Here is a 20,386-nt window from a genome sequence, read left to right as displayed (position 1 = left end):
AAATGAATAGACATATAGGATCAGGCAGAGCTTCAGCAATACAAGGACTAAAGACAGTAATTCAGATTATCATTCTGTAAATGGGTAGATAAGAATAATAATAATGGCAACAACTAACATTTAAGTGGCACTCATTATTTATTTGACACTAGTATATATAACATTTAGATTTTTTTTGTGTGTGAAGCAGGTGCTGTCTTTATCCCTATTTTAGAGATGAAGAAATTATGATGGTATACAGGGATTAAGAATCTTAAAGTTCTGCTAGCTTTCAGACCTGGGAAACCTGATTGCACAAACCACACCCTTAACCTGTGTGTCATACTGCTTCCTATGAGTTTGAAAAGTAGATTCATGTTTCATCCATGTGTGTTAGTGGGGGAGGGAATCATGTGGATGGATAGAATATGGCCCTCACAGAGGCCATGTTCTGGATTACTTAAGAAGTGGCACAAATACTTTTTTTTTTTTCTTTTCAGGTCTGTCTGTGCCTTGTGTTTTTAGTAAATTTAATTAATTAGTCTTTAGGCCCACACCTGTGCCATATGGAGGTAACCAGGCTAGGGGTCAACTCAGAGCCACCGCTGCCCGCTTATGTTACAGCCACAGCAACTCAGGATCTGAGGTGTGTCTGCAACCTACACCACAGCTCATGGAAACGCCAGATCCTTAACCCACTGAATGAGGCCAGGGATCGAACCTGTGTCCTCACGGATACTAGTAAAGTACCCTCATGGATACTAGTCGGGTTCTTAACCTGCTGAGCCACAATGGGAACTCCCACAAATACTTTAAACACCAAGGTAATCCTTAAAAAAAAAAGTTCCAAAAGGCATTGGGTATTGTGGAGGTCTCCTTTTGAGTATTTGAGGGACCAGTAACAAGGAGACTGACACTTCACAGGAAGCTGGATGGGAGGCAAGGAACCCAGTCAGAGTGGACAGGAGTAAAAATCAGAGGAACACTAAATCAGGGAGAGGCAGGAAGACCTTGACAAAGGATTTCTTATATTCTCTCCCCTGCTGAGGGCTGGAGTTGGCCTCAAATTCAGATGCATGGCTATAAGTCAGGTTAATTTAATAGATTCAGCTCAAAAGGAAAGAGAAGCAGGGCATGGAGCCAGGTAGGCCATTACAAATTGACCCAACTGAATTAGAGGTCCAGGCAAGAGGCTGACTTTACTAATATTATTTTTCCACCATGGCAGCCCCTGCTTCTATGGAAGATGGTAGGAGATTATGTAGCAGTGACATTAAATATCCAAGGACTGTGGAACAGGGAGATGAATTTTCATGTCATAACAACAAATTCAATAGAATCTTTTCATACATGTCTTATGGTCTAATCAAAGTTGTTATTCTCTTATTTTTTTAAAAACATAGTATGTTACATAATATGTTGAGTACAGAGTTTTGCTAAGCCATTTGGGAGATTATTAGGAAGAATAATTAGATATGAAATTGTTATTTAATTATTCTTATCACTTGTTTATGCTTTATTCTTATCACTTGTTTATGCTGTCTTATAATAACTTTTAGAAACTGTATATGATTTGGGGAGCACTTGATTTGTATCCTTAAAAGCTAGTGTGAACAATTCAAGGTGGTAGTAGTTTGGAAAATCATTTGTTCAACAAGTTCTCATTTGGAGTTCCTGTCATGGTTCAGCGGAAACAAATCCAACTAGGAACCATGAGGTTGCGGGTTTGATCCCTGGCCTCGCTCAGTGGGTTAAGGATCCAGCATTGCCGTGAGCTGTGGTATAGGTCGCAGACGTGGCTCAGATCTGGCGTTGTTGTGGCTGTGGTGTAGGCCGGCAGCTACAGCTCTGATTAGACCCCCAGCCTGGGAATCTCCATGTACCGCAGTGTGGCCCTCAGGACCAAAAAAAAAAAAAAAAGAAAAGAAAAGAAAAAAGTTCTCATTTGCTAGTCCTATCTTCTATTCCATGGAAGAAAAAAAAAATAAGTAGTGTTTATCTAACTGCCTCCATATTTTATCTTGTAACAGCCCTAAAAATCAAACAAAAACCTAGGAGTTCCCACTGTGGCTCAGGGGGTTAAGAACTTGACTAGTATCCATGAGGACATGGGTTCCATCCCTGACCTTGCTCAGTGGGTTAAGGATACTCCCCTTGCTGTGGCGTAGGCTGGTATCTGCAGCTCTGAATCTACCCCTAGCCTGGGAACTTCCATATGCTGTGGGTGGGACCTTAAAAAAAGAAAAAAAAGAAAAGAAAAAAAGGGAAGAAAGAAAAGGACTGCTAAATCAGTTCACCTCTGAGTTTGTTTTCCAATGTGTCAGTTGGCAATAATACTTGTTTTGCAGAGTCCTTATGGAAAAAAACAAATGTATGTAATGTTGCAAAGATAGGCTTTCAGCAAGACATAACTATGATCACTCATTGCCACCCAAACTTCATAAGACTATCCACTCAGGATAGTTACATAATTTCAAATTATAAGGAAATGTTTTTTGACATAAATGATGCTTTACTGCCTTCCTGAGCACTCCCCACAGCCTGCTGCCCTACTAGCTGTCAGATGCAGTCAGTGCTGACCGCTTGGTGTGCATCCACTATTATGCTAAATGATTTACATACATTATTTTATTTAATCGTAACAGCCATCCTCTCAGGAAGTTTTTGGTCTCTGACTTTGTGCCATGACTTTGACCTATGTGTGTTTGCTTTTCAAACATGTGTTCTTCTGACTTTTATCTTACTCTATGCAAGCTTTGCACTGGTGACTTGATATAAGCAAACTATATTGGTTAGGAGGCTTTGGGATTCAGATAGAGAATCAGAACTGATCTGGGTCAAAAAAAAAAAAAGGGGGGGGGGGACACCCACCTCCCCAAACACAACTGAGTAATTCTTCACTGGGCTCTATTTCTCTATAATGCTTCTTTTCACTCTATCTTCCTCTAAGGCTCCCCTCATTGTGTTAGAAATTGCTGCAGCAGTTTTGACATGACATCTTTATGCTATGCTGTCCATGGAAAGGGAGAGCTTTTATCCCCCAGACAAAACTCTTGACTTCCTTTGACTGGATCAGTTTCGATCTTATGTTGCATTTGACATAATCCCTGGGACTGGGGTGTTGGATTACTCCTGCCCTTGCTTGAATCAGTCACTGGATAAGAGGAATAATGTTAACATGCTTCGTTCTAACCTAGACTGAGGTTGTGGTCAGGATCACCCAAATCGTGGAGGGTCAGAGGGGCACAGGGGTGTGATGGAGCAGGAAGTGAAGGGGCACTGGGAGGACATCTTTGTCTTATTGCCAGTCTCAGGTGGAAAGCTTTCAACATTTTACCTTGAGTTAGGATACTTTGCTATGGGGTTTTTAAAAAATATATTCTTTTATCAGTTTAAGGAAATTACCTTCATAGTCAGCTAAGAGTTATTTTTAAAAATCATTGAAAGTTGACTTTTATTAAATGTTTTCTAAATCTGTTCATGGGGATTCCTTCTTTTGTAACTGATAAATTGCACTGATTGATTTTTAAAACTTTAATGAGGGATAATAACATAATAAACTGCATATATTTGTAGTGTGTAGCTTGATTCGTTTTTCCTGTATGTATTTACTTGAGAAATCATGCCTGATATCAAAATGATGAACGTATTTGTTGCTCCCCTCCATACGTTCCCTTAGGCACCTCTGGGTTCCTTTCCTCCCACCTACCCCTCCACACAGGCCCCCCAGGCCACTACTGATCACAGGTCTCCTGTCACTGTAGATGAGTTGCATTACTGATTGAATTTTGAATGTTAAACTAACCTTCAATTTATAAAGTAGACCAAGCATAATCATTATGTATTAGCTCTCTTTCTGACATATTTCAGTATTAATTTACCTAACATTTTGCTTAGGGTTTTTACATCTATGTTTATAAATATGATTGTACTGTAATTTTCTTTCTACTAATGCCCTGGTCATACTTTGGTATCAGGCTTCATAAAATGAACCAGAGGGTATTTCTCATTCTCTTTTCTGTTCTCTGGGAGAATTTGTGTAAGAGATATTATTTTTTTCCTTAAGTATTTACTTTGGGTCAAGCAGCAAAGCCAACTGGACCTACAGTTTTCATTGTGGAAAGGTTTTTAATTATCAATTTGATTTTTAAAAGACCAAACTGTTCACATTTTTTTTTCCTTGTGCTGTCAGTTTTTGTAAGGTGCATGTTTTCTTGAACTTTTCACTAAAATATGACAGACAGTAATGTGTAGAATATTAAGCATAAAAGTTGATTATTTAAATAATTGCACAATTTATTGATGTCAATTTCATAATCTCTTTTAATATTGGTAGGCTCTGTGATAGTATCCCTGCTTTTATTTCTGATATTGATTATTTAAGCTTACCTTCTCTAAGCTCATTATTTTTCATTAGTGTTTATAAACTTATTTGTCATTTCAAAGAATCAAGTTTAATTTTGTTAATCTTCATGTTCTCTATTTTATTTATTGCTATTTTTACCTTTTTGTCTTATTTTCTTGAGATTTAAGTTGTTCTCTTCATAACTGTATATCATGGATGTTGAGCTCACTGCCTTTCAGCTTTTCTTCTTCTTAATTATATGTATTTGGGGACACACATTTTCCTCTTAGAGTGGGTTTAATGCATCTCATAAATTTTCATGAACAGTGACTTCAAAAATATGTTTAATTTTCATTGTGATTTCTTCTTTGACCCATGGGTTATTAGCAAGTATATTTCTTAATTTATAAGCATTATAGAGTTTCTAAGTATATTTTTGTTACTGATTGGTCTAATTCCTAAGTGGTCAGATAATTTACTTTATATGAATTCAATTTGTTGGAATTTGTGGCAATTTGCTTTCACATATGGTTGATATTTACAGTGATTCATGTATATTTAAAAGCAACATACTGTGGTTGGGGGTACAGTGTATGTGTGACTGTTAGGTGGAATATATAAATTATTTTGTTTGCTATACCTGAACAATATGTTAAAATCTTATAATTTTTTTATTTCTATTTTGTCTCATCAATTTTTAATACATAATTTTGGGTTATGTTACTGGGTACATAGAAAGAATTACTATCTTTTACTCAAGAATTTAAACTTAGCATTTTAAAGTATACTGATTACTGTAAAGTCTCCTTTGCTTGATACAAATATAGTTTATATGCTACATTTATGCATTCCCATTTTATATATAAATCTCCTATTATATAATTAACATCCCCTAATGTATTATTATAACTATTGATACAGTCAGTTAAAATTCTTTTAGATTTATCTGCATTTGTCCTTTTCATTGTTCTTTATTCTTTCCTACATATTTAAGCTCCCATCTGGCAGCTGAATACACCCTTTAGTATTTAAAGTAGGTTGTTGGTGAAATATTTTCTACCTCTTCCAATACTCTGAAAAATGTCTTTTTTCTCACTTGATTACTGAAGAGTAATGGAGGGAATTCTAGGTTTACATTTATATTCTTTTAGCATTTTGAAGCTACCATTCCATTTTCTTCTGCTCCCCTTGATCCTCTTGAGAAATCAGCTGTCAGTCTAGTATTTGCTTCTTTGAAGTTGATCTTTTTTTGCCCTGTTTTTTAAAAAATTATTTTATGGAAGTATAGTTGATTTACAATGTTGTGTTAATTTCTGCTGAACAGAAAAGTGATTCAGATACAGACACACACACACACACACACACACACACACACACACACGCTCTATAAATTTTTAAAGGCTTTTTTTTTTTGTCTTTTTGCCTTTTCTTGGGCTGCTCCTGTGGCATATGGAAGTTCCCAGGCTAGGGGTCGAATCGGAGCTGTAGCCACTGGCCTACGCCAGAGCCACAGCAACACAGGATCAGAGCTGCGTCTGCAACCTACACCACAGCTCACGGCAACGCTGGATCCTCAACCCACTGAGCAAGGCCAGGGATCAAACCCACAACCTCATGGTTCCCAGTCGGATTCGTTAACCATTGCACCATGATGGGAACTCTGAAAGGCTTTTAATTAAAAAAAAATTAAACCTTGCATTAGTCAGCTTGGATTGCCCTAACAAAATACCATAGACTAGGTGGCTTAAACAGCAGAAATGTATTTTCTCATAGTTCTGGAAGCTAGAAATCCAAGATCTGGGTGCCAGCACAGTCAGGTTCTGGTGAAGACAGTCTTCTTGGCTTGCAGATGGTTACCTTCTTGCTGTGTTCTCACACGAAAGAGAGAGAGCTCTGTTGTCTCTCTCTTCTTCTAAGAGAATTAATATCATCATTAGGGATCCATGTTCAGGACCTCATCTAAATATAATTATCTCTCAGAGGGCACATCTTCAAATACCATCACATTGGAGTTAGGGCTTCAACCTACAAATTTTGGGAATGTAGAATTCATTTTGTAGCACCTACCAAGTAGTATGAATTACTTTCCAGTGAATTAATGAGTAGGTACATTCAAGATTCCTTTGAGTGTTTTTCATAGTGTGAAATTATTGTGATTGCACATAAAAATTTACTTAACTATCTTTGCAAAATATTATGAATGCTTATATGTACAAAGGCTAAATTGGCCAGCACCTGGATAATGTCTGATCTATTTCATTTGTGGTTTATAGGGATATCTATTTATTATGTAGCTATTTAGAGGTTTGCATGAATATATCATTTTTTTTTTGTATGGACAAAAACCTAACTCTGATCTTCTAAATGTTTTTTAGTAAATTTACTTCCCTAAATAAATTATAAATCCACCTGTAATGTGTAGACCTACACATAGTATGCAGTCGTTAGAGCTACTCATAAATGATCTATAGTGTAGGTCAAAGCTACTTGGCCGGAGAATTGACTCCTCTAATAGGTATTTGCCTCCCTGGCACCTATGGTATTTTTCTAAACTTCCTGAGATCAGCATGCCTTCCCTATGTTCATGGACTGTGCTTTTTTTCCAGGAATGTCTCAGAGGGACCCTGCCTGAAAGAAAAAAAATGCCATACTCTAACATTTCCCTGCATATAGAGAGAGTGAGAATGACCTCTGTCTTGTGCTTTTAGCCAGCTTCAAAACAGAAATGGAATTGATAAAGTCACCAACTCAGAGCTTCCCCCACCGCCCATGTATTTTCTAGTCTAGAATAAAGCTAACGAGGTAAATAAATGCTTCCTAGTAAAGTTAAGGAGGAAAGCATTCACTGCCTCACAGCTCCTGCCATTCCTCACCGCTGAAATAGAATCATTAGTGTCTACTGTGAGTATTTGGGGCTGTGCCACATGTCCCTGTTAGAAGCACTGAGCTCATAATGACTAAGAGACTCAAGCGGGTTGTCTAAGCCACCAGAGTTAGGAAGGGGCATGGCATTATCACAGCTGAGCTAACATTTAATATGATTCCTCCTTTACCACCCATGGTGACCCGAGAAGGTGGGATGGCAGACGAGCTCTAAATAGGGGAGCTTAGTCATGTCTTACCAAAAAGCCAAAAAGCTGTTTTCCATGGTGGAATAGGGAAGAAGACACTGGTAAATATTTCTAGTGTCAGATGTTTACATATGAATTTATTTTTAGAATTCTTCCCTTGTGAAAACTATGTACTTTAAAAATAATCCCCCAAAATAAATTAAAAAAATAATAATCCCAAAACTTAAAGTATTTATATCAAGAATTATACATATACTTACCACTTAAGAGTATTACCTAGATGTTAAGAGTATTCCCTAGAAGAAAGTATAACCCCAGTAGTCCAGGGGCTGCAGTTTCTGTTATTAGAGGTGGAAATTTATTCTCAGAATGTCAAATATGTGTTGCTACATGTATGAACCAGTTGGATGGTTGAGAGGGGCCTGGGGTTATTGTAACGAAGGTGGGTAGGATTGAACATGCCCACAGAAATAGGGGGTAGAATGTGTCACCATATCTAAGTAACGCATTTTTAGAAACTGAATTTTCTTACGGTTTTATGGCCACACCTGCGGCATATGGAAGTTCGCAGACAAGGGGGCCAGGGGTCAAATTGGAGCTGCAGCTGCCAGCCTACACCACAGCCACAGAAAAACCAGATCCAGGCTGCATCTCCAATCTGTGCCACAGCTTGCAACAATGCTGGATCCTTATTCCACAGAGCGAGGCCAGGGATCAAACCCACATCCTCATGGAGACTATGTTGAGTTCTTAACCCACTGAGCCACAATAGGAACTCCTAGAAACTGAATTTTTGATGATTAGGAATGAAGTCACAATCCTTGAACTAAGAAGAAAGGATAAACTAGTTATTAGTTTATTAATTTATGATGGAAAACAGCCCATTCAGGATTCAGTCTGCATATATACTGAAAGCAGAGAATCATAAAAGAAAATTGCCTTTCCCCAAAAATTAACACTTCAAAATTTTGTGGCCTGGGCAACTCACTCTCCTTCCCCACCGTAAAGATGCTTCTTTTTCTGATGAATAAATGAAAAAGCTGTCTCTAATCAGAGCTCCTGCAGCACAGCTAAAAGCATCAGCACCTTTCTCATTCTCAACTTTTATTTTCCCACTTTTATTGGTCCTTAGAAGTTTGTCCTTGCAGCACTCTCTGCCTCATCATACCCATTACAAGTGGGAATTCCCAAGACCGAGGCTTATATTACGAAGGGTGCAATTTATACAAGCAGTACCGAGATGAGTAGCTCTCTAGCAAATGGGGTGAGGAACACAATGATGTGGGAGTCACAAAACCCAAGGGCCAGACCCAGGACTTTTTAATACCTGACAGCCTGACCTTGACCTTGACTGTGTTTTTCTGGCTTCGGTGGCTTAAGCTGCAAAATAAGATCCCTTTCACCTTTGACATGGAACGCAGATCTAACACCTCATTTTATCTTAGTAACTCTAGAAAGAAAACATTTAGGCCAAAGGGATGAACTTCTGTTCTTATTTAAGTAAAGAGGTTTTGCACTTTTTTTTCTTGGTAAAATCTTCACATTCAGTCTGGTAGCCTTTATTTTTGTTCTTTTCTCCTCAGCTGGAGAGAAAATGCTGTAGACATGATCCAAAGAATATATTCTTTTCACCCTTAGAGCTAGGAGTACCAGAGCAGAGCAACTTATCCCCTCTCCCAGGGCCTGCCAATGGAAACACTTTTAATTAATTCAATTATTATAAGTTGAATTAATCTCTAATATTAGTATATCATGGGAAACTTTATGACATGTGCCAGCTGACCCTTATCCAAATTTCCATGGAAATAGCAAGTATGTTCTTGGACTGGTCTAAAATTTCCAGCTTATTCAAGTGTGATATTGAACGTAAGAAAGAAACCTTCTATCAATAAATTTATTTAAAGTATGTTCTCTTAAATGTATTTTAAGTGTGCTAAAGAGGAAGGCTTAACTTGAAAAAAATTAACTGAAAATATTCAAGGTGCAATGACCCTAGGCGTTCCCTCAAACTTCTTTAATTGAAACCTGTGATATAATTGTGTTGTTTCTATCTGAAATCAAATGGGGGGAGATATTGCAAAGAAAGTTTTGCAGTTTTATTTCTTTCTTTTTCTCTTTGAGATAGGAAGTAATTACATTCTTCTCTTGAATGATGAAATAAAGTTTTTGTTCAAGAGATAAACCATATCCAATTGGACCAGTTATTCATCAAATATATTGTGTTGAGTATGAAAATACTTCAGATGAAATAACAGTAAATTGGAGAAATTACCTACATATTTATAAAAGGCCTAATGAGAGTGCAGACGCAGTGCTGCAATATGACTACATTGCATGCTTGGTGAAGGTAACCACAGGTTTGCCGTATTCATAACAATTGAGTTAATCTGTGTAAAGCCATACATACTGCTACAGTCTGCAGCAATTACATCATAGCATCAAATAAGATGGAAACCTCCAGGCTTGGTAAATAGAATATGCTTAGAGAATTTAGTAATCATGTGGTGACCTTGCCCATCACTGATGTCCTTGAGACAAGTGCAGGGTTTTCTACTCATTTTGTCTCAGTGGTGGTATGGTTATTGGATTCCTCCATTAAAATGGAAAATTGGATGATATTTGACATATACTTGGTTCTTTTTTTTTTTTTTTTTGCTTTTTAGGGCCGCACCTGTGGCACATGGAGATTCCCAGGCTAGGGGTCTAATCGGAGCTACAGCTTCTAGCCTATGGCACAGCCACAGCAACGCAAGATCTGAGCCGAGTTTGTGACCTACACCACAGCTCACCACAACACTGGATCCTCAACCCACTGAGCGAGGCCAGGGATCGAACCTGCAACCTCATAATTAGTAGTCAGATTTGTTTCTGCTTCATGACAGTGGGAACTCCTGCTTGGTTCTTTAAGTGTACAGTCATCCCTCAGTATTCAAGTGGGATTAGTTGCAGGACCCCCATGGATACAAAATCTGAGAATGCTCAAGGCACTTACATAAAATGGTGTAGTGTTTGATAATCTATGCACATCCTCTTGTATAATTTAGATTATTATCATACCTAATACACTGTAAATTCTATGTAAATAGTTGTTGGCACATGCAAATTCAAATTTTGTTTTTTAGAACTTTCTGGAATAAAACAGTATATTTTCAATCTGTGGTTAGTTGAAACTTTGGGTGTGGAACAAGTGGATATGGACGGCCAACTGTAAAATCTGAAGTTAGCATTCTTTGGCAAACTCTAGATCAGACTTGCAACCCTTTGGCATACATCCTTTCTCACCATTCTAAAAATTTGCTTGTTATAAATTTATGTATTTTTAGTTTGTGATTTTTCTTTGGACTTTATTGTGGATTCTTTTTTTTTACCATGTAGATTAAATTTTTTTTCAAACAGTTGTATTTATCAGTATTTATCAATTTTTTCCTTTATGCCTCCAAATTTTAGTTAATAGAAAGGCCTCCCCACTCCAAGTTAACAAAGAAATTCTCCCTTGTGTTTTCACAGTATTTTTAAAAAATTTTACTGGAGTATAGTTGACTTACAATGTTGTATTAGTTTCAGGTGTTGAGCAACGTGAATTGGTTATATATACATAAACATATATACACACATACACATATATATTTTTTTCATTTTTCCCATATAGGTAACAACAAACTATTGTGTAGATTACCCTGTGCTATACAGTAGGTTCTTGTTAATCATCTATTTTATACAGTGGTGTGTATATGTTATTCCCACCCTCCCTATTCCTCCCTCCCCACAATGGTTTCATCTGTAGTAATCATAAAATTGGTTTTTGAAATCTGAGAGTTTCTATCTTATAAATAAGTTCTTTTATATAATTTTATTAGATTCCACATATAAGTGGTATCATATATTTGTCTTTCTCTGTCTGACTTATTTCACTCAGTATGATCTTTAGGTCCATCTGTGTTGCTGCAAATGGGATTATTCATGCTTTTGTATGACTGAGTAAATATCCCATTTTAGGTACCACATCTTTATCCAGTCCTCTGCCAATGGACACTTAGGTTGCTTCCAAGTCTTGGCTATTGTAAATAATGCTGCAATGAACATTGGGGTGCATGTATCTTTTTGAATATGGTTTTCTTTGGAAAACCACAGGAATGGGATTGCTGGATCATGTGATAGTTCTATGTTTAGTTTTTCGAGGACCTTCCATACTATTTTCCATAGTAGTTGTACCAATTTACATTCGTACCACAGTGTAAGAGGGTTCCACTTTCTCCATACCCTCTCCAGCATTTATTTGTAGACTTTTTGATGATGGCCATTCTGATTGGTGTGAGATGATAAACTCATTGTAGTTTTGATTTGCATTTCTCAGATAATTAGTGATGTTGAGCATCTTTTCATGTAGTTTTTGGTCATCTACCTTCTTGGGAGAAAAGTCCTTTAGATCTTATGACCATTTTTTGATACAAAGTTGCATGAGATGTTTATATATTTTAGAGTTTAATCCCTTGTCAGTTGCTTTGTTTGCAAAGATATTTTCCCATTATATGGGTTGTCTTTTCATTTTTTTTTATGGTTTCCTCTGCTTTGTAAAAGCTTTTAAGTTTAATTAGGTTCCATTGGTTTATTTCTGTTATTATTTTCATTATTCTAGGAGACAGATCAAACAAGATATTGCTGCAATTCATGTCAAAGAGTATTCTGCCTATGTTTTCCTCTAAGTTTTATAGTATTCGGTGTTATATTTAGGTCTTTAATCCATTTTGAGTTTATTTATGTGTATGGTGTCAGAGAATGTTCCTTCATTTTTGTGGGTTTGTTTGTTTTGTTTTGTTTTTTGCTTTTTAGGGCCATACCCATGGCATATAGAAGTTCCTAGGCTAGGGGTAGAATTGGAGCTGCAGCTGCTGGCCTGTGCCACAGCCACAGCAGCACAGGATCTGAGCTGTGTCTGTGACCTACACCAGAGTTCACGGTAATGCTGGATCCCCAACCCACTGAGTGAGGCCAGTGATCAAGCCCACATCCTCATGGATACTAGTTGGATTTGTTTCTGCTGTGCCACAATGGGAACTCCCAAGAGTGTTCTAATTTCATTCTTTTAGATGTGGCTGTCCAGTTTTCCCAGGACCAGTTATTAAAGAGACTTTCTTTCCTCTAGTGTATGTTCTTGCTTCCTTTGTTATAGATTAATTGACTATAGGTGCTTGGGTTTACTTCCAGGCTTTCTATCCTGTCCATTGATCTATATTTCTGTTTTGGTGCCAGTACCATACTGTTTTGATGACTGTAGTTTTGTAGTATAGTCTGAAGTCAGGGAGCCTGATTCCTCCAGTTCTGTTTTTCTTTCATCTTTATTTGTTTGCAAAAGCTGCACCCACATATGGAGGTTCCCAGGCTAGGGATCAAATTGGAGCTACATCACAGCAGGGCAGGATCCAAGCAGTTCTGTTTTTCTTTTCCAAGATTGCTTTGGCTATTGGGGGTCTTTCGTGTTTCCATACAAAACTTAAAATATTTTGTTCCAGTTCTGTGAAGAATTTCATTGATAACTTTATAGGGATTGTGTCGAATTTGTAGATTGCCTTGGGTACTATAGTCACTTTGACAATATTGATTCTTCTAATCCAAGAGCATGGTATATCTTTCCATCTGTTTGAGTCATCTTTGATTTCTTTCATCAGTGTCTTATAATTTACAGAGTATAGGTCTTTTGACTCTTTAGGTACCTATATTCCTAGGTATTTTATTCTTTTTGATGCAATGGTAAATTGGATTCTCATAGTATTTTACATTTTAAAATTTAAACTTTGCTCCTCTGGAATTTATCTGGTGTATAGCATGAGGTACGAATCCAACTTAATTTTCGTAAAAATGTCTCCAGTTTTGTAAAGACAATTTTTTCAGTTGTCCATTTCTTCCTTACTGATTTGAGACACTGTGTTTATCATACATCAAATTATGTATGCATTGGGGTCTATTTATAGACTTTCTGTTCTGTCCTATTGATTAATTTGTTTAGTCTTGTGTCAGGACTATACTTTTAATTATTGTAGCTTTATAACAAGTAGTAGAAATAACCTTCTTGGAGTTCCCATTGTGGTGCAGCAGAAACAAATCCAACTAGAAACCATGAGGTTGTGGTTTTGATCCCTGGTCTCACTCAGTGGGTTAAGGATCTGGCGTTGCTGTGAGTTGTGGTATAGGTCACAGACTGGCTTGGATCTGCGTTTCTGTAGCTGTGGTATAGGCTGGCAGCTGTAGCTCTGATTTGACCCCTAGCCTGAAAACCTCCATATGCCACAGGTGCAGCCCTAAAAAGCAAAAAAAAAAAAAAAAAAAAGAAAGAAAAGATAAGAAATAAACTTATTCACTTCTATTTATTTTTGGAAGTTTCCTTGACATTCTTTTTTCTTTTAATGTAGTTTGGAATTTGCTTCTCCCCCCGCCACCCCCTCCTCCATTTTTGACTTTGTAATTGTAATGACAATAAATTTCCACATTAGCCTAGGAAGGACACCTTTATGACATTGAGTCTTCCTTGGTATGCTATTCCCTTGTATGAGTCTTTGTCTATGTCAGGAATGCTTTAAAATTGTATTTGCAAATCTTACACATTCCTAAAGTTTTTTCTTAGATATTTTATCTTTCACTGTTGCTACTATAAATGGAAGCTTCCCCCATTTCACTTTTAAATTCATTGTTTGGTCGAGGTGTTCCTGTCATGGCTCAGTGGTTAACAAACCCAACTAGCATCCATGAGGATGTGGGTTCAATCCCTGGCCTCGTTTATTGGGTTAAGGGTCCGGTGTTGCCATGACCTGTGGTGTAGTTCATAGGTGTGGCTCGGATCCTGCATTGCTGTGGCATAGGCTGGTAGCTACAGCTCTGATTCAACCCCTAGCTTGGCAACCTCCATATGCTGTGATCGAGGCCCTAAAAAGACAAACATGTAAGTAAGTAAATAATTCACTGTTTGGGGAGTTCCTGTTCTGGTGCAGCAGAAACAAATCCAATTAGTATCCATGAGGATGCAGGTTCCATCCCTGGCCTTGCTCAGTGGGTCAGGGATCTGGCATTGCTGTGAGCTGTGGTGTAGATTGCAAACGCAGCTGGTACCCCACGTTGCCATGGCTGTGGTACAGGCCTGCAGTTATAAATCCAATTCGACCTCTAGCCTGAGAACTTCCATATGCCACTGGTGTGGCCCTTAATTAATTAATTAATTAATTCACTGTTCACTTGAAATGTATTGATATCCATATATTAATCCTGTATCATACTACCTTACTGAATTTTATTTGTAGTACTTGTTCAACCTGACTTGAATATCTCAGGTTTTCCATAATGATCACAAAACTGTGGTAGTTTTTATTTCCTTCTCTAATTTCTGTACATCTAGTTTCTTTCTCTTATTATTAACTATATTGTCTAATATACAGTAAAAAGTAATAGTGGTGACAAGTGGGAGTTCCCTGGTGGCTCAGTGACTTAAGGATCCAGTGTTGTCACTGCTGTGGCTTGGATCACTGCTCTGGAGTGGGTTTGATCCCTGGCCCTGGAACTTCCGCATGCTACAGGTGTGGCTGAAAAAGAATAGTTGCGGCAAGTGAACATCCTTCTTTGTTCCTAACTTGAGTGGGAAGGCCTCTACTGTTGCCCAGTAAGCATGATGGTCACTTTAGGACCAGGGTATATTATATAAAGTTAAGAGGGTACCCATCTATTTCTGTATTACGTTTAAACACATTTCTAAATAATGAAGCCCCAGGAGCATATATGTGCAGCCTCCCTAGCATAATAAGATCAAAGCTCTAAAAGGAAACCGAAGACTTTCTAGTCCACCTCCCTCCCATCACAAATAATAAATTCCAATCACAGTAATAAATTCTAATCACTTCCTCACAGACGTTTCAAAATTAGAGTAGAAAAAAAAAAGGCAGGAACTTAAAATAATTGTATCTTAGGTCTCACTTCAGTGTTCTTTGGTGTGCATGAAACTAACACTGAAAAAAATTTTATGATTATTTTTCTCTTCCATTGTGCACTTTCCTTGAATTTTTCCCATTTTTATCCCTCTCATTTCATCACGTCTTTGGGACCTCACAAATGCTGCTTGGCTCTGGATTCTTCCTCACTGCTGAGGAGCCAAGTTTGTCAAGGATTTTTAGACAGTGACATAATCTCTTCCCCACCCAAAAGACCTTTGCTATTTGGTTGTCTTGGACAAAAGTTCGTTGTCTTCCAGATGCTGCTGGTTACTCCTGTAATTAAAGTAGAAAGCTTGTCGGAGCCACTTGAACACCTGAAAATATGCTTCAGCTGTGATGGTGCCTTTAGCAAAGGGATGTGATCCAACAGTAGATGTATCAGAAATGCCATTGTGTCTTATATTCATTTGTGGGTGGTATTCATATCTCAGTAGAAATTAGGTCATAATATGTTTACAGTCTTTAAAGGAAAAAACAAACAATTATATGTTACTGGTACCATACTTCTGACTTTGAAGTGTTGTAAGTTTCATTAATAAACATCAAAATTAGTAAATATTTTATATGCTAAGAAAATTTGTATACAAAAGGGAAAATCTTAGCCATTTGGCAAATGAATTTGATAATTTTCTACTTAAGATGGGCATATCTATCCATGCATAGTGTTTGGACTCTGGAGTCGGACCTGGATTTGATTCCTGGCTTTACCATGTCCTGGCTGGGTGACTGGACACAAGATAATCTCAGCCAAGTCCCATTTTCTTAATACGTGAAATGGAGATGGGAATACCTTGTTGTGGAGTTGTTTAGGAATGAAGAGAATAATGCACATAAAGTGCTTAGCACAGTAGTACCATGATGTAAGCCCTTAATAAATGACAGCTATTATTAGTGTAGCCTAGTGTTAAGGGCTAGTAATAAAGCCTATTGTTTTTCTTGAAATCATATGAATTTCGAGATCAAGGAACAAATATCCAATTTTGACTCAGTTGGGATCTATAATGCACAACAGCTCAGATATCAATGTTGCCTCCTTCCTTAGAAAAAAGGTACTTGAAAGGATCTGACTAAAGCCTGCCCTGGCTCTTCTTTCTTGGGAATTATTTGAGCAGCCATGGCAGTGAACACTTACCTAAAACCTCAAGCCTAAAATTATGTTACTGTCCTTTTTTATTAGTTTTTAATAGCCAATTATTTTTTGACCATCTGATAAGTGGAATTAAAAACTAATACAAAACACTAATGTGATATATATTCTACACATTTAGAGCTATGAAGGACTCAATGTGTCAATAAAAATTACTGACACATTCATTAAGTAGTTTTGGAGTGCCCAATTTGTCCTAGATATAAAAAATGTATCATTAGGGATATATAGATTAAAAGATTCCTTATAGTAAAAAAGCTTATTGTCCTGTAGGGTGTCTAGAAAGGAACTTAAAAGGTACCTCTTATATAATAATATAGGCTTTTCCTTGATATCCCTAACCTTCAGGTGGGGGAAGTAATCCTCTTATATGGTCCCATATCTCCCTGTGCTTGCTTTTATTTTAGCATTTCTTTTACTGGCTATTGTCTCCTATGCTAGACTGTTGGCTGCATGAGGACAAGGACTGTGTCTTATTCATCATAGAAGAAAAAGAGACCTAGACACGATCTTGGGCCCTTTAATAACTTAAAACTGGGTGACAAAGATATATATCACTAGCACATATAAACAGCTAACTTAAATATAAACCTGTATGAAATAAATGCTACAAAGTGTATGCTATGGGAAGTAGGAGGTTTTAGAAGTTATTTAGAGGAGATGGCATTTGAATTAAAATTAGAAGGAATGGTAGGATTTCCAAAGATGTGGAGGTAGGGAAGAGAATCCAAGGTGGGAGAATGTTATGAGCAAAGGCACAGATGCAAGGGGAATAGCAAGGACTCCAGCATGAGTGGAGTCTGGCAAGAATGTTGAGCAGAGGCTTGGCTGTAGCTGACCTTGAATGCAATAGTAGGGTGTTAGGACTTTCATCTGGAGACAATGGTGTGTTGACAAGGATAGTTATACAGAAGGGATTAGATCACTTTGTTAATAGTGAGAATGAGGGGACGAGAAAGATCAGAATTCTGGATATTTCTAATAATACAAGATGTTGAAGTAAAAATAGACAGGGAAAGAAAGCAATGCTGGAAACATTGTGCAAATGGACATTCCAATCCCTGATCTAGGAGTAAGGATTGGAGATTCCAATTTGAGTCCTTTTGTCAAAGATGATGGCAAAAGCTTTGAAAGTGCTGAGGTTGCCCAGGAAGAACACAGTTAGAATAAACCCGGAGAGGCCACAGAACCTTGTGGAAAAGCTTATATTTAAGGGGTAAGTAAATACTCAGATTTAGAAGGAATGATGTTTCAAATCTGTTGCTAAAAAGATGAGGAAAACTATATCTTTAGGATTAAGTGGTTTGCCTAGTTTATGGCAGAGCCCTTTGGAACCCAGGTGCTCCAACTTATATAACTGTGCCCTATTTAATGTTCCTGACTCTAATGCTAAATAAGAAAAAAAAAACTCTACCTACTATCTTTCTAATCCTCAACTTTCTTAGTAAGACTGACTATACTTGAACTTTGGATCTCTACATAAATCAGAGTATCCTGTGTCTCTTATGCTTTGAGCTACCAACAGCAAAGAGAAAATTTTGCTGTTGGAAAATAAAGGGCAAGCCATCCATATGGATGCCATTTAAAATTATAATGTGTGATATAAACTGAGAGTAAGAATTGTAAAAAGCCTAATTAAATCTACCTTATGTTTCAAAGGCAATAATTTAATCTTGTACATTATTACATGTCTTTATATATATTTAAAAAACTGCCATTTTCAACACTGAATTATCCTTATTGTTTCCAAATACCTTCTTATATACAGAAATGGAAATATTTTGCTCAAATAAGCCAAACCAAATGATTTCATTAGTTTACAGAAGATTTTGTTGCTGTTAATACAGCAGTCTTCTATGGTAGGTGCCAAAGTCATAGTTTGGAATTATGTTTCTAACTCAGTGAAATATTTATACCTCAATAGAGGGAGTCCTAATAAGAAAGGATATTAAACTTTGATAAGACCATCTTAAAAAGCAAGTATCCGATAGGGCCAATTCTCAGAATAGCATCATCCCTGCTGAACAACAGGACTAAATGATATGTAGGTCTTATAGTTTATTTGGCTGGAAAAACTGAGCTTTGAAAATGAACCATCACAACCATCATTAATAAACTGTTTACAGTTCAACTCTGATGAAAGTCAGTTGATCAAATGAGCAGGATCACTATAAATACTAAAGGTCCCCTTGCTGTACAGTGGGAAAATAAAAAAAAATATATATTAAAAAAAATAAAAAAAAATAAATAAATTGATTAAAGCAAAAAATAAAAAAATTAAAAATAAATAAATAAATAAATAAATAAATACTAAAGGTTGATGGCCCATACCTAGATAAACATCCCATACTCCCCAGGAAATGGATTTTAACCATTTGTGGTATAATAAATGATCCTATTAGAATTCTAAATATGGACTTAAAACCTACCCTAAAATTTAGATCAGAAGCATTTAAGTTGGCCAGTCATTTTCTAGCATTGAAGTTTCAGAGAAAAAGTGGTGGGTTTAAATTTGGATTTCTTTTAAAAACATTTTTTTGGCCATGCCCACTGCATGTGGAAGTTCCTGGGCCAAAGATTGAACCTGCACTGTAGTAGTGACCCAAGCTGCTGCAGCGACAACACCAGATCCTTAACCTGCTGTGCCACAAGAGAACTCCTTTTTTTTTAAAAAAGAAAGCATATTTTGTTAAATATACACACAGAAAAGTATGCTTCACAAGTATACAACTCAATGAAGTGCCACAAATTGAATACACCTATGTATCTAACATGGAAAAGAGATAGATGTTTCTCTCCAGAGAAAAGGGTAGTTTTGCCAAGCCTTAAATAAACTGTGTCTTATTATTCCTTTATTATACTATTTATTATATTAAAGATGTCTCCCTTCAAAGGGTAGGCATGTTTACTTCCCATTATAAAAGACTGAGGTTCCCTAAACTCAGGGTTCCTCTTCTGTAATGCAGTTCACTATGTGTGCAGGTGTCACTTAGCTTTCTTCATGTTGCATAATTAAGAAGCAGGGCTCAAGGAACTGGCGTGATACTGACAGTAGCTATTGAGTTGTAAGGTTATTTGTCTCTCACGTCCATTAACTAGGTAAGCTAACATTAGTTTGTAAGCAAGGTAAAATCTCAGACCCTTCACTGTTCTTGGAGTAATAACTATTCCAACTTCTACCACCATAGATTAATATTACCTGTTCTTAAAATTCATGTATAAATGGAATTTCATAGCATGTACTCTTGTGTCTGGCCTCGTTCATCCAACCTCATGTTGTGAGACTGATTCATATTATTGCACGTGGGGACTGCCTTTGGGGCTCACAACATATTTCATGGAGGCACAGTACTTTATTCCTCATAGTATTCCATTGTGTGAATATTTAGAAAACCTTTTTTTCTACTCGTGATGGATGTTGGGGCAGTGTCTGCTATTAGAATTGTACTGTTATAAATACTTTTATGCATGTTGTTGTGAATATATATATGCATTTCTGTTGGATATATTCCCAGAGCTGGATTAGAGGGTGTGCACAGATACTGCCAAACAATTTTCTGAAGTATTTGTACCAAGCTACTCTTCCGGTAGCAGTGTATGAACATTCTGGTTTCTCTATTTTCCCACCCTTATTTTCCATCTTTTTAGTTCTGTTTTTTCACACTGACATGGTTTTAGTTTACCAACATACATATAAGGAAAGATGGAAAGTATGCCAATGATAACACTTCCAATTTTGTAGAGCAATCTCATAAGTGTTTTTGCTATTGAGGAATAGAGATACATCAATTATTATGTGGGTACCAGGATAAATTGTCAATTTTGGTACCAGGATAAATTGTCAATTACAGTCAGCCACAATTTTTTTGTA

General features: G+C 37.0%; 1 protein-coding gene and 1 long non-coding RNA gene across 5 annotated transcripts in view; one reads left to right on the top strand and one right to left on the bottom strand.

Moving 5' to 3' along the window:
* Positions 1-20,386, top strand: part of ACYP2 (acylphosphatase 2) — a 195,623-nt gene that overhangs the window by 126,952 nt on the left and 48,285 nt on the right. The window lies entirely within an intron of this gene.
* Positions 498-7,603, bottom strand: LOC146404799 (uncharacterized). Its single transcript, XR_014841966.1, has 2 exons — positions 5,936-7,603; positions 498-1,653 (listed from the first exon to the last, which is right to left on the bottom strand). It is a non-coding gene; the product is annotated as an uncharacterized LOC146404799 (long non-coding RNA).

This window comes from Sus scrofa, chromosome 3, assembly GCF_054392235.1.
Source record: "Sus scrofa isolate SSC_HxYL_T2T_F1_AM1 chromosome 3, Sscrofa_HxYL_maternal_Yorkshire_Landrace_v2.0, whole genome shotgun sequence".
Taxonomy (NCBI): Eukaryota; Metazoa; Chordata; class Mammalia; order Artiodactyla; family Suidae; genus Sus; species Sus scrofa.
Note: the sequence above shows the minus strand (reverse complement) of the source record. Positions and strands in the feature narration are given on the sequence as shown.